At 34.4% G+C, this 9,270-nt stretch overlaps 1 non-coding gene across 1 annotated transcript; it reads left to right on the plus strand.

Annotated features, from left to right (window-relative positions):
* The first annotated feature begins 6,782 nt into the window (after positions 1-6,782).
* Positions 6,783-6,855, plus strand: TRNAF-GAA (transfer RNA phenylalanine (anticodon GAA)). The gene has a single exon. It is a non-coding gene; the product is annotated as a tRNA-Phe (tRNA).
* The last annotated feature ends 2,415 nt before the right edge of the window (positions 6,856-9,270 follow it).

A 9,270-nucleotide genomic window follows, 5' to 3' on the forward strand; every position in this document is an offset into this window, starting at 1 on the left:
AAATGAATACCTCCCTAGCTAAGAGGGAGTGCTGTAAAATGTAACTAGGTTCGGTCTTCATAATGACATGTAATTATGATCTTTGTAAATGATGAAATGAAAAGAATAAAAATTATTTTTGCGATGCCTTGCTTCATGGTTTTCATAAGCAAGAGGTTTATTTTTATGGATCCCATTGATAACTTTAGGATTTTTCAAAGAGTTAATGTCATGTATGAATGACTCTTCTTGAGCATGTGTAAATTGTATATAAGTCTATGTACGCCCTCCAACGAAAAGCACATGGTCCTCTCTTCATGTCGACTTCAAAACAAGGTTACAAACTCATGGCGGATCCTCATGATGGAGACATGCATATTCATTAGTTCAATTCAACTTATATATACGGATAGACTACTATATATACCCACTTCGGCCTATTCCACAGTCAGAGAAAGATTTGCATATATCTCTGATTTTTTCAGATGGGTAGAACATAAGACAATTTTGGATCTTTAGCACAGTGAGAAGGTTCATATATCTCTGAGATTCTCAGAGGTCAAGCGTAGAAGCAAGCTAGGATAGGAAGGAAAAATTTTCGGTAAAGGAGCTTAGATTAGGGTACTAAATTGCAGGAGACAAATTTGGTATTGTCTCACAGTCAAGAGTAGATATTGGGCTGATGCATTATTGTCTCATAGTCAAGAGTTTCAGTGATATTATAGTGATGTCTCCCCACTGTCTCATGAAGAAGGTCTTAGTGTAGCTATGATTCGGTGCTATTTTGAAGAAGAGGTTTGTATCCCTACAATTGCAGTTCAATGTCATCTCATGACTACAATGATCTCATATGGTGTGAAGTCTGAAGTAAAAGAAACCAAGAAGAATGGAGGACTTGTGTCATGGTCTTGGAGGGGATACTAGGTCAAGGGTCTTGGTCTTAGTATTCGTCAACTGGAATCTCTATAAGAAGAATTTGTGCGGGTTTTCCTCTCAAAGAATGAGAGGTTTTGGCCCTGGCTCATATCCTACATGTTATGTATCTTGTTTATTTATGTTCATGCATTGGTTACTGTTTGATGAAGAAGAATACTAATAATGTAACAAGAAGAAGATCCTAATCTAAAGTAGTAAAAGAATTCACAGGCAGTCACTAATAAAAGAGAAATCACCTAATGTTGTTGCCCTATATTTCTCAACACCTAAAGGCTCCCTTGACCATTAGGATGTCTGCAAGGTTTGCACATTGGGGAAATATGTCAAATCCACTTTCCATGATCGAGATACCAGAGAAAATGCAATATTGGAGCGAGTCTACTCTGATGTTTGTGGACCATTTTCTACAACCTCCACAAAAAAACATAAGTACTATGTTATTTTTATTGATGATTTCTCTAGAAAATGTTTGATATTCTTCATGTAGAAGAAGGATGAGGTTTTCCCAAAATTTGTTGAATTCAAAGCATTGGTTGAGAAGGAGACTGGGAAGAAGATGAAGGCTCTCAGGAGAGACAATGGAGGTGAATTTGTTTCAAACACCTTCAAGTATTTCTATGCCAAAGAAGGTATTCGAATAGAACTGACAACACCCCATAACCCACAGCAAAATGGGGTAGTTGAGAGGAATAAAAGGAGCATAGTGGGAGAAGCGAGGGCCATGTTGCATGATCAGGGGCTACCATTACATCTATGGGAAGAAGCATGCAACGTCGTATTCTACTTGCAGAACCAGAGTCCTCATATAATACTTGGAATGATCACACCATAAGAAGCTTTCTATGGGAGAAAGCTTGATGTGTCTCATTTCATAATTTTTGGAGCTTCAGTTTATTGTCATGTCTCCAAGGATCTGAGGAAGAAAATTCATCCTACAACAGAGTTAGGAGTTTTTTTAAGATACACCAAAACTCCACACAATTATCGGGTGTATTTGTCTTCACTGAGAATGACGGTTGTAAGGAGAGATGTCAATTTCGATGAGGACAAGGCTATGAGATGTTCTCTAGAATGAGAGTTGAGTATCCCATCTGAGCAGGAGATTCTATCTCCAAAGGAGGAGCCTCGCGATGAGCTTTAGGAGGTTGTGGAGCAGCCGCATGTAGAGAAGCAGACAAGAGGCAGAGTGGAGGCACCCACTCAACCAGAATCTTCTAGAGAGGGGAGAAAGGGAACTAGAGAAACTGATAAATTGGTGCAGGATGTTAGGGAGAATGTGGGAGCCCCTACATCACAGCGCATGTAGAGGAGGTCACCTAATAGGTACACTGGTTACATGGCTCTCATTACATAGCTCATTGAGACAAAACCTTATTCATTTGAGGAAGAAGTTGCTCAACATGTTTAAGTTGATGCCATGGTGGAAGAATATAAATCTGTGATGAAGAATAGTGTATGGGAGGTGGTGCTGAGACTAGAAGGGAAATTAATGGTTTGTTCCAGATGGATCTACAAAGTGAATCATGCAACAGATGGGAGCATTGATAAGTAAAAGGCCAGATTTGTGGCCAAAGGATTCTCTGAGGTGGAGGGAGTGAACTATGAGGAAATTTTTTCACCAATTGCAAGATATCCCTCAATTAGATCCACTCTAGCATTGTGCTGCGTAGATTGGGTGGAAAATCCACCAGATGGATGTGAAGACCACCTTTCTCAATGGTGTTGGTGAGGAGGCAATTTACATAGAGAAACCAGAAGGTTTTGATACATATGATCGAGAGTCACATGTGTACAGACTCAGGAGAGCATTGCATGGTCTCAAACAGGTGCCTCGAGCATGGTACACTTAGATCGACAGTTATCTCAGTGGATTGGACTTCACCAAAAGTGAAGCAAATGTGAACCTCTATCACATTGTGGTAGATGGTAATTTGCTATTCTTATTTTATATGTTGGTGATTTAATATTGACAGGTGATTAGGAGTTGATTCATTCTTGCAAAGAGGATCTCGTAAGGGAATTGAGATGAAATGCATGGGCTTAATGCATTACTTAATCAGGCTGGAAGTATGGCAAGGTGATGGTGAACTGTTTGTGTCTCTGGGGAAGTATGCCTCTAAAATACTTCAAATATTTCACATGGAGAGTTGTAAGCCCATGGACACACCTCTAGCTACAAACTGGAGGAAGGAGAATGCCACTTCATGTGAAGAGGTTGATGCTACCATTTACTAACAGCTTGTGGGGTCTAACAAAAGACCCGACATGTGCTATGCAGTAAACCAACTGAGTCAAGCTATGGTGATGCCTACCAATTTTTATTGGAAGACAACAAAGCATGTGTTATGGTACCTCAGAGGCACTATTGAGTAAGGATTATGGCATAGGAGGATAGAGGGAGTGAAGCTCCAAGGCTTCACCAATGCAAATTGGGCAAGGAGTCCATTAGATAGGAAAAGTAATTTAGGTGTTATCTTTAGTGTTGGATCCACAACTATTTCCTGGTATAGCAGGAAGCAGAGGTATGTAGCGCTCAACTCAGTAGAGGTTGAATACATGGTTGCAATTCAAGTAACATGTGAGGCCATATGGATGAGGAAAATACTTGTGGGTCTTTTTAGTCAGGAAACTAATCCGAGAATGATATATTGTGACAATCTAAGTTGCATTAATATCTCTAAGAATTTGGTATTTCATGATAGGTCCAAGCACATTGATATCTGATATCATCTTTTGCGAGACTGTGTGTAGAGGAGAATTATGATGCTATAATACATTTCAACCAAAGAGCAAGATGTTGACATCTTGACAAAGGCATTTTCAAGAGGTAAATTAAAATTCCACTGGTGCATGATAAGGGTGGTGAAAATTACTTTGCTAAGAGGGAGTGTTGAAAAAATGTAGCAAGAAAGGCTCAATTTGACTTTAGCCTGAGTCAAATTGAGTAAATCGAATTTGCACATCAGGAGGACAAATTGGAGGAAGTTAACTAGTATGACATGGCTCTTGTCACTTAGTTAGCTCAATAAATTCGAGTTAGAGGGCTTGGGGTTCAGTTATGCATGTGTGATTACTAAATTTTAGAAATCCAGTTCAATTATTTTTAGTTGTATTCAGTTAATTGACCTCTAATTACTGGTGGACTCAGTTGAAGGTCAGTGGTGCAGTGGGACAATAATGTAGCTCAAAGATCTGTTAGTTAACTAGTCAATCAACCCAAAATAGCTAATGCATGCAAGGAATTCGAATTCCTCAACTGAAGTGGAGATGAAATGGAAGTGTAACATCAGTTGTAAACTAGTTTGAGTGTACAGATGTTGCATGAGGTCAGGAGGTAAATCCTTAGGAATTATGCAATCAATTTGGAGGACTTTCCTATATTTTATGGTCTAATTCCCTCATAAATTGTGCAAGGAAATAGTAGGCTTAGTGGGCAAATTATTGGCTAAGTGTTAGCCAAAGTTTCTCATTGAGCAGAGAGAACAATTATACTTTTGCAGGTTGTGCTCAAAGTTGGAGCATGCAATTGTAATAGTTTCTCTATTCATCTGAGTAATGCAAAGAAGGCTTGAGGGGTTTTTCCCAATTGGGTTCCACTAGAAATCATTGTGTATTTATGGTTTTGCTTTTTGCATGTCTATGCATGTTGTTCTAAATTGTGATTTTCATTCCGCATATCAATAGAGTAGAATCGTGTCTCTTGTTTTCAGGTTGAAATCTTAAGCAGTTGCAATTTCTATCAAATTTCTACAATATATATTTCGATATATAACTTAAATAAACTATTTGCATATCCATATTAACTAATATATTTCAATATTTCTCTCTCTTATTTGAATTTAGTTACTTTTTTGTATGAGGAAAATGGATAACTCATTCAATTTTTAATATAAAATAATAATAATAATAATAAATTATTCAAAAATACAATTTAAACAAAGAAAAATTACACATGGTCTATATAGAGAGAGACAAAAAAAAACCTCTACAGATCTATCTTAATCACAGATTTATCAAGCACTAAAAGGGATTAAATCTCTTGATGTGCAATTTTTTTTTCAAGTTTTACATTCTAAAAAGAGGTTTGGATATAATGAGATTTGATCCCTCTTAGTTCTTGGTAGATTCATGGTTAAAATAGATATATATTGATTTATTTCATCTTCTCTCAATTAAATATTTATACTAAATTTTAATGTATTTATTTATTTTAGATTTAGATGAGATGAGGACCACTTAACATATTGAATGGAAAAATAATTTACTCAATAAAGTGATATATCACCAAGATTTTGTAAAATTTAATCAAACTTCAACACTTTTTATTCCACATTGTTTACTGCGACCCTTAATGCCTCTTTATAAAATTTAAATCTTATAAATATAATAAAAAACAAACTTCTTATAAACCAATCAATCTATATTTTATAAATAAAAAATTATTTAATTTATTGTTATATAGAAGCGATGTTGTAATATATATAACACCCTTACAAAAATACCTAGGTAACACAGAGTAAATAGAGAGTTTACTATGGAGAAAGAGAAAAGTACAACACTTCACACAAAAAATTTACAACTATAAACCTTACAAAATGACCCCAAAATCCAAATGAATTTGCAGAAATTCATGCTAGAAAAGGTGAAGAGAAATAAGCTAGCCACAAAAACTAAGAGCCTTGAAACTGGGGAGATCAACAACCATTGCTGCCACCGTCGTCAAACAGCGGGGGCGTCGAACGCTTTTGTCACCTAGATAAGGAGAGCCCATAGCCTGCTCACCATTCACATTTCCACTGCCCACAGTCGAGGAAACCTCCAAAGCTGTGACCTGCTATGTAAGAAGATGAATTTCCTCTTTTAATTCGTCCAAAGAATCCTCAGTTTCGACCCGATGCGTGAGGATTCTAGTTTCCATGAACAGTTGGTAAGAAGTCCGCTGACACTCCACCATATTCTCAAGCCTGTTGATGGAGGCTAATAGAGCTTGGGCCTCATTTACCATTCACTCAATAACATCAGAAAGGTCCAGGAAATCCTTAGGGTTCACCATCATACAGGGAGAGAGGAAGATAGCTCTGCAAAGAACCAGAAGCAAACCAAATGACCCACCTTGAGCCTCGTCCAATTTCCAGCGAGAGGAACGAGGAACTGGAGTCCTTGTTAAATGGAAACAATTCTGAATCTTGCACGAGCCAACCTGCTACGACAATACCACCATACTTAATTCAAAGGCACTCACTCTGGCTCTCTGAGAAGTTGGGATGATTTGAAACGAGCTTAACAATTATTTTAATGTGAGATCTAAGATTTTTGTGATCCATAATTTAGAAAACAGTCTTTCAGATTAATCACATCATGATGTAATTAATCCAAAAAACTGCTTTCTAAATTATTTTCATTTTAAAATTTGATTCCTCATCCGACATTAAAACAAAAACAGATCCAAATTCATTTATTTTATCTCAATTACTACTTATCATTAAAATCATTACAATCTCCATCACAAATAAAAACAAAGATGCAACGAACACTATAAACATTGGGATTCAACTAAAAATCCACAGTAATAATGTTTTCTGTAAATATTTTTGAGATTACAAAACCGAAAGGTCGACAGACAAAACACCATCATTATGAATCTTCCGTTAAATCCTGAAAACCTAAAAAGCATAGAAGTCAGAAGTCTGAAACACCATGAGAATATCAAAATGTCATCCCGAACCTCTAGGGTTTCGTTCATTACGAAAAGAGAAAAGCGCGTGACGTCACTCACATTGCATTATATTACATGATTTCAACTAAATAAATACTCATACCTTGAAAATTTGTGCTATGATATATTTAGTTCTCTTATCTACATATGCGCGGGGATAGCTCAGTTGGGAGAGCGTCAGACTGAAGATCTGAAGGTCGCGTGTTCGATCCACGCTCACCGCACGTTTTGTTACTTTCTCAACCATAAAAATTCTGACGACAAAATCCGTACAATTACAAATGACTATCGACATTTTTGGGACTAAGAGAGATTGTTTCAGATTCTGTTAATTTTTTAATTTCCCACTAATTTTTGAACCATAAAAATTGTGACGATAAAATCCGTACAATTACAAATGAATATCGAGATTGTTTCAGATTAACGATGCTCAATTATCTGTACAATAAGATTGTTGTTCATTAAAAAAATGAGAAATACGTGTCCTCGTCTATTTCATTGTAAGGATGACGGAGAATTTCATGAATAATTAAAAAATAGGGGAAATTTCATAAATAATTTAATATTATATTGTTAATGTGTAAGTTAGTTATTTATATTAATATTAACGATTCTCAATTATGTGTACAATAAGATTGTTGTTCATTAAAAAAAAATGATAAATATGTGTCTTTGTCTATTCCATTGTAATTATGATGGGTAATTTCATAAATAATTAAACTAGCAATTGTCTCAAAAAGTACAAAGAGAGGCTAATAGGATTATTAAATTAGAATTGTTGAATTTTTCTAAAAGAGATGTTGGTTCAAGCCTAACGGATGAGCAATTTGCGCTGGCTAAAGGCTTTCTAATTGTTTTTTATTATGGTAAAATTATATTGATAATTCATTGGTTTTACTTTCAAAAGCTTAAAAAAATTTGAAGAGCAGGTATAGAATTGTTTTGTGGGAATTGATCCCAAAATCACTGATTTGTAAATACATACTCAATGAAATGTTAATTGGTTGAAACCCTGCACAAATGTTTGATATAAGCAAATAAGCCGAAAAGGTTGAAAGGCTTAATTGGTTTGTGGAAAACCTTGTTTTCTTGGACTGGATCATTCTGCAATTATTTTTCTTTAGATGTTTTGTTTATATCTATATTACACGGCACACATTGAATGTCTTATTTCATTTTAGAGTAAGTTAATTACCCAAAATTAAGAAACCTCTATAGATAGCCAAGCATCTACGAAGCTTTCTAGTGACCAAGGCAATAACCACCATGACTATCCCTTACCATTTGACAATGCTTCTCTACCCACCCCGATTCAATACTTAAGGAGGGAGAAGCAAGCCAATTACACAAACAAATTTCCTTTAGAAAGAATTATGCACATACATAGAGCAAAATCCAAATACTCTACCAGAAAGAAAGAAAGTTGTCCACACAAATTTGTTAAATGGATCCACTTTGTACACTCGTTCAAAGTGAAAATAATGAAGAATGGTTTATATGTAAAGACAAAGAAACTTAAATGTATTTCAATAATGAATAAATAAATCTCACGTTTCTTGTCTCATGTAATGAAAAATGGCTTTATGTAAAGAAATAAACATTAAAAATTAAGAAATCTTGATGAAAAAATAATAAAAATATAAATACTATACATTTGTTTAAGTGGAATGCATTTGTAGACATGATTTGTATTGTTAAGACACTCCTAAGTGTTAAGTTGTTGGTTTAATTTTACGTCTTACCATGGGAAATTGAATATTAACACAGTTGAAAATTTTATTATAATATCATGAGCACAATGCAGAAAATTAAAGCAAAGAGTAAATGAACTGATATTTTTTTTTACCATTTAAATTATTGCTATACCAATTTAGGTTATTTCCCATGATGTTATTTTGCTATTTTTTAAAGTACAATCTTCAATTTACTTGATTGTTGATAAATAATCCAAGAAAGGGCGGCGAAAGAAAAATATTTTTCGCTCTACTTATATTGTTGTTAAATTACTATTATTGATTTTATTTATTTATTTTTTCGAAAAAATATCCAGGTAGATCTGTACTATCAACTTATTAGCAGGCCTAACTACAAAGGTGTCGAGGAGAATTGACCCCGTGGCCTCTCATTAGCAAGGTGCTTTAGTGATGGGAACTCAACTAATTGAGTTAACCCTTGGGGCTTACTATTATTGATTTTAATTAGTAATTTGTTAAAAGTGATGGGAACTCAACTAATTGAGTTAACCCTTGGGGCTTTACTATTATTGATTTTAATTAGTAATTTGTTAAAATATATTTTTTTGTTTAGTTAAATTAAATCAATATTTATAGTTATGTATTTTTGAAGCAATTTATTTCTATTTATAATCAATAATAGATCATAAATAAATATTTGTTATTATGTTTTTTTGAAAAATTATTTCCAACAAATTGTAGATAATACAAGGAGAAAAGAGATTTGATGTTTGGAGTTCTATGCTTTTTCGACACCATATTTCTTTAAATACAACTTAATTTTTTGCATGTTTATTATCAACAATGTAGGTAAATGTTTAGGTTGTATATTTTTTAATTTAGATTTAAGACAAATAAATTACTTTTTAAGTCAGCTTAGTTGTTTGAGGTATGAAAATATTATAT

This window comes from Pinus tabuliformis, chromosome 4_1 (assembly GCF_031772625.1).
Source record: "Pinus tabuliformis cultivar Carrire ecotype Pingquan chromosome 4_1, CPIR1, whole genome shotgun sequence".
Lineage (NCBI taxonomy): Eukaryota > Viridiplantae > Streptophyta > Pinopsida > Pinales > Pinaceae > Pinus > Pinus tabuliformis.